This window comes from Rhinoderma darwinii, chromosome 3 (assembly GCF_050947455.1).
Source record: "Rhinoderma darwinii isolate aRhiDar2 chromosome 3, aRhiDar2.hap1, whole genome shotgun sequence".
In the NCBI taxonomy this organism is placed as follows: domain Eukaryota; kingdom Metazoa; phylum Chordata; class Amphibia; order Anura; family Rhinodermatidae; genus Rhinoderma; species Rhinoderma darwinii.
The window spans coordinates 345,769,639-345,775,823 of NC_134689.1; positions in this window are offsets into that span (position 1 = coordinate 345,769,639).

Here is a 6,185-nt window from a genome sequence, read left to right on the forward strand (position 1 = left end):
CAATTCTTGTTTTGCTATGGGATGCCACGGTTTCTTGTTAGGCCCCTGTCTATAAGCTAATAACCAATGCTTTCACCTGGCTAACATAACCACTAGCTCTATGTACATTATAAAATTGTATCTATTTATTTGGATTCTGTCATCTAGTTCGAGCACAATTCCAGCCTAGAACTGACAGCAATCTCCTAAAACTGCTTATGGCTTCATGGATGGAGCCTCCTTGTCCTGTTCTCTCGTAGGTCCCTTAAAAAAATAATGTCTGTGACTAAGACAGTAGGTCTGTTAGGAGAATAGATGATGTCATTTGATTGACAGATGCAGGCATAAGGATATCATTTTGAGCAGAAGGGGGCATAACATAGGAAAATTACTGCAATAATGTAGCATGAAGTGGTGTATCTGTTATAAGTCACAAGCTTTTTGTCCCTAAACATAAACCTTAAAGAGGTATTCCCAAAATCGACAATTATCACCTATCTACAGGATAGGTGACAATTGTCTGATGGCTGGGGACTTGGACCATCACCGATCGCGAGAAGGGGGGTCCAGTACCACTTATTCCTCCTCACTGCTCGCTGACAGTGAGGAAGACTTTGAATGGAGCATGGAACGGCAGTTCAAGCATACGCGCTGCCACTACATTCTAGGTCTATGGAAATGACAGAAACAGCCGAGTACAGCGCATGGCTGTTACTGTCAGTCCCATAGACATTCAATGGAGCGGCAGACGCATGCTCGACTGCTGCTTAATTTTAAGCTTCCCCTCACTGCAGGGAGTACAGTAAGGATGAACACGGTGTTCTGAGCCCCCATTCTCGTAATCGGTTGGGGCCCCAATGTTGGGGCCCCAGCGATCGGACAGTATTTACCTAGTTGTCAATTCTAGTACAATCCCTTCAAAATATTCCCTATACCCTGGTAGTTCTGAACACAAGTGGGAGGAAATCCTTTTTTAGAAATACTAGATAAGAGAACATCTTTAATAGCCATCGTCACAGGTATAGACTCATACAATCCTCAATATTGAAATTGCAACACCCAGAAGGAAAAATCTTGGAACTGTGGAAATCACAGGATGGATAGACATGTTAATGATATGCAAATGATAAAAAAATGGAAACAAAATATTCCAAACATCTTGATTTACTCAGTATCTAGTATGAGTGCCACGCACAGAAATTCACGCACTTACCCGCCTTGGCATGCTATCAATGAGGTTATTAGTGGTTGTCTGACAAATGTTGTGCCACGGTGAATGCACCTGGGCACGCAAATCATCAAGATTGGCTGCTGGCAGCTCCCTTTGCAATTTCCGATCAATGACGTCCCAGATGTGCTCGATGGGAGACAAGTCCGGAGACGCTGCAGGTCATGGTAGCACGTTTAGGCCATGCAGACTGCTCACAGTAGCATGAGCAACATGCAGCATGGTGTTGTCCTGTTGAAAAACGGCTTCTGGGACAAATATTAATTTTCACTTTTTATTTAGGTTTTCAACAGCGAGTTACAGTTAGTTATTCTCTCAGCAACCACTGCTAAAAAGAAAAAGTCAGTTTATTATTAGTTGCTGAGAAGCTAATTTAAAAGTGACAACCCATAAAAATGGTTATAACGAGATGCCGTCCGCTGAACTTGGCTGTGTGGTCAATGTCCCTTTACTTGTGTCACTGCCACCGCAAGTCTCTGCATAGCAACACACGTGGTCATTCCGCTATACCTTAAAGAAACATGAATGCAGTATGTCAGCTGGTCAGTGCTTAACCTGTGGCTGGTCATGTCTGATTATTAAAACCTACTCTGAACTGCCACACCTTGCCTGTCCATTTGTGAAGGTGTTTGCTGTTTGCTATTTTGGATTTAACCCTGGACTGTTCCTTGACTCTGCCTATGGGTCGCTGCCTGTCCTGACATGTATCTGTCTTAGTATTTTGCATAAACTCTGTCAGCCCTGACTTCAGACTTGTATGGCCACACTTCAGTTTAATGTTTCTGATACCTCGCTTTGGTAATGACTAGAGATGAGCGAACCGGGACAACCGAACCCGGTTTCGGTCCGAACTTCCGGTAAAGTTCGGTTCGCAGCGAATCCGAACTTCACCGGGTTCGGCCGAACCCGTTTTGACCGAACCCGGTCAAAAACATTATACAAATCGGCAGCCACTTATCTCTATCAATCACTGATAGAGAAAAGAGGCTGCTGATTAAAAATAAAATAAAAAGCATTTCATACGTACCCGGTCGTTGTCTTGGTGACGAGTCCCTCTTCTTCCTCCAGTCCGACCTTTTCCGACGCGGCAGCCTGTGATTGGCTGCAGAGGCCTCTGCAGCCTGTGATTGGCTGCAGAGGCCGCGGCAGCCTGTGATTGGCTGCAGCGCTCACATGGGCTGCATCGTCATCAAGGAATGTCGGGCCGGATGTCGAGAGGGACGCGTCACCAAGGCAACGGCCAGGAGACCGGACTGGAGGAAGCAGAAAGTTCTCGGTAAGTATGAACGTCTTTTTTTTTACAGGTACTGTGATCGGTAGTCACTGTCCAGGGTACTGAAACAGTTACTGCCGATCAGTTAACTCTTTCAACACCCTGGACAGTGACTATTTAGGATATGTGCACACACACTAATTACGTCCGTAAATGACGGACGTATTTCGGCCGCAAGTACCGGACCGAACACAGTGCAGGGAGCCGGGCTCCTAGCATCATAGTTATGTACGATGCTAGGAGTCCCTGCCTCTCTGCAGGACAACTGTCCCGTACTGTAATCATGTTTTCAGTACGGGACAGTAGTTCCACGGAGAGGCAGGGACTCCTAGCATCGTACATAAATATGATGCTAGGAGCCCGGCTCCCTGCAGGGTGTTCGGTCCGGTACTTGCGGCCGAAATACGTCCGTCAATTACGGACGTAATTAGTGTGTGTGCACATACCCTTACTGACGTCGCCTAGCAACGCTGCCGTAATGACGGGTGCACACATGTAGCCACCCGTCATTACGGGGCCTCATGCACACGACCATTAAAACACCCGTTATCACGGGTTGTAATTACGACCCGAAATAGCGGGCCCATAGACTTCTGTTAGCCACGGGTACCTTCCCGTTTTCTCACGGGAAGGTGCCCGTGCCGTTAAAAAGATAGAACATGTTCTATTTTTTTATTTTACGGGCCGTGCTCGTAATTACGACTCGTAACTACGAGCACGGCCGGCCGGCCACGGCCAGCCGGCCGCTTTTGTGAACCGTGCTGTCATTATAATTATAGCAGCACGGCCCGTAAAATAGAAAAATAGAACATGTTCTATTTTTTTAACGGCACGGGCACCTTCCCGTGAGAATACGGAAAGGTACCCGTGGGTAACAGAAGTCTATGAGCCCGTTATTGTGGGTCGTAATTACGACCCGCAATAACAGGTGTTTTTACGGTCGTGTGCATGATGGGAGCACGGCTCGGAAAAACGAACGGCTGCCCGTGCTCATCTCCTGAAATACTCTGTGCTGCCTTAAACTCTGTGGACAGGTCAGGATCCTGTTTCTTTTAAATGCTGCTAGGGAACCCGCTCGATCCACTATATAAGGCTACGCTACAGTGCAGCATTTAAAAGAAACAGGATCCTGACCTGTCCACAGAGTTTAAGGCAGCACAGAGTATTTCAGGAGATGAGCGTGCAGATTCAGTGCTGTTGTGAACTCTGCTCTTACCATTACGTAGCTCTCAGTCTGTTATCTCTCCTCCACTCCTGTCCTCAAGAACACCTTCACATGATTGGCAAGTCACCACGTAATGGTAAGAGCAGAGTTCACAGCAGCACAGAGTATTTCAGGAGATGAGCGTGCGGATCTTGTGCGTGGTGGTGACTTGCCAATCATGTGAACGTGTTATAGAGGACAGGAGTGGAGGAGATGTAACAGACTGAGCTACGTAATGGTAAGAACAGAGTTCACAGCAGCACAGAGTATTTCAGGAGAGGAGCGTGCAGATTCAGTGCTGCTGTGAACTCTGCTCTTACCATTACGTAGCTCAGTCTGTTACCTCTCCTCCACTCCTGTCCTCAATAACACCTTCACATGATTGGCAAGTCACCACCCCGCACAAGATCCGCACGCTCATCTCCTGAAATACTCTGTGCTGCTGTGAACTCTGCTCTTACCATTACGTGGTGACTTGCCAATCATGTGAAGGTGTTCTGGAGGACAGGAGTGGAGGAGAGGTAACAGACTGAGAGCTACGTAATGGTAAGAGCAGAGTTCGCAGCAGCACTGAATCTGCACGCTCATCTCCTGAAATACTCTGTGCTGCCTTAAACTCTATGGACAGGTCAGGATCCTGTTTCTTTTAAATGCTGCACTGTAGCGCAGCCTTATATAGTGGATCGAGCGGGTTCCCCAGCAGCATTTAAAAGAAACCGTGTTTGTGTATGTGTGTGTTTGTGTATATATGTGTGTTTGGGTATGTGACTTTGTCTGTTTTTGTTTTTATATGTGTGTGTGTGTATATATGGGTGTGTTTGTGTATATGTGTTTTGTGTATATGTTTGTGTATATATGGGTGTATTTGTGTATATGTTTGTGTGTAGATGTTTGTGTGTGTTTTTGTATGTGTGTATATGGGTGTGTGTTTGTGTATATGTGTTTGTGTATATGTGTGTTTGGGTATGTGTGTTTTTGTTTGTATATGTGTTTGTGTATATGTGTTCGTGTATGTGTGTATAACTGTGTGTGTGTGTGTGTTTGGATATGTGTGTTTTTGTTTGTATATGTGTGAGTTCGTGTATATGTGTGTGTTTGTCTGTTTATGTGTGTGTGTGTATATCTTGTTGTGTTTGTGTATATATGTGTGTGTCTGTGTATGGTTGTTTGTTTGTGTGTGCGTGTATATATGTGTGTAGGTGAGTAGAAGTATTGGTATTGTTCACATTGATAACTGTTTTTTTTTATGTTGTTGCAGATTTTGATGTACCGATTGGACTACATCTTCGATTCGTTGGACTACTGCGTAGATCTGCGTTTTTTCAAATTTTAATAAAATGGTTAACGAGGGTTTTGTTGGGGATTTCTTATTTCAATAAAAAAGAATTGTCTTTGTGTTTTTTTTTTCAAACTTTATTAGTGCCTAGATAATGGCAGTTGGCTGATTGACAGCGTCCATTATTAAGGCGGTACTTAGTGTTAGCCGGTGCAGAGGCTAGCACTAACCACCCATTATTACCCCGGTACCCACCACCACCAGGGGTGCCGGGAAGAGCTTGGTACGATCCAGTACCCGACCATCTGTTGTGATGGTCGGGTACTGGGGCGGCCGTAGGCTGGTATTATGAGGCTGGGAAGGGCCCAAATCAGTGGACCTTCCCACCCTTGTAATGCTAGGCTGCTGCTGCTGTGTTGTATCGGGCTGGTTATAAAAATGGGGGGGGACCCCCACGTCGTTTTTTTTTTGGAATTTAACAAATTTAGCAATAGACGGGTCCCCCACATTTTTAATAACCAGCCATATACAAGGCCGCAGCAGTCTGGCATTACATGGGTGGGAAGGGCCACTGGTTTTATCCATTCCCAGGCTAATAACACTGTGTTGTATGTGGCTGGTTATGATAAATTGGGTGGAACCCCATGTCTTTTTAAAAAAAAAAATGTAAATAAATAAATAATTTAAAAAAATGACGTGGGGTCCCCCCCACTTTTATAACCAGCCAGATACAACACAGCAGCAGCAGCCTAGCATTACAAGGGTGGGAAGGTCCACTGTTTTTGGCCCTTCCCAGCCTCATAATACCAGCCTGCGGCCGCCCCAGGGCCCGACCATCACAACAGATGGTCGGGTACTGGATCGTACCTGGCTCTTCCCGGCACCCCTGGTGGTTTTGGGTACCGGGGTAATAATGGTGGTTAGTGTTAGCCTCTGCACCGGCTAACACTAAGCCTCGCATTAGTAATGGATGTTGTCACTCAGACAGCGGCCATTACTAAAGTGGTAATAATAAAATTTGAAAAGAAAAAGACAAAGATATAGATAAAATATTTTATTGAAATAAAGCACCCCCAACACAACCCTCATTAACCATTTTATTGTAGAAAAAAAAACCGTCATCTAAGTAGTCCTCGAAACCGACGTAGTCCAAACACCAAACCTGTAGAAAAAAATAATTATGAAATAAAACATGTCGTAGGCTTAGATTCAGTTTAATGTGTGA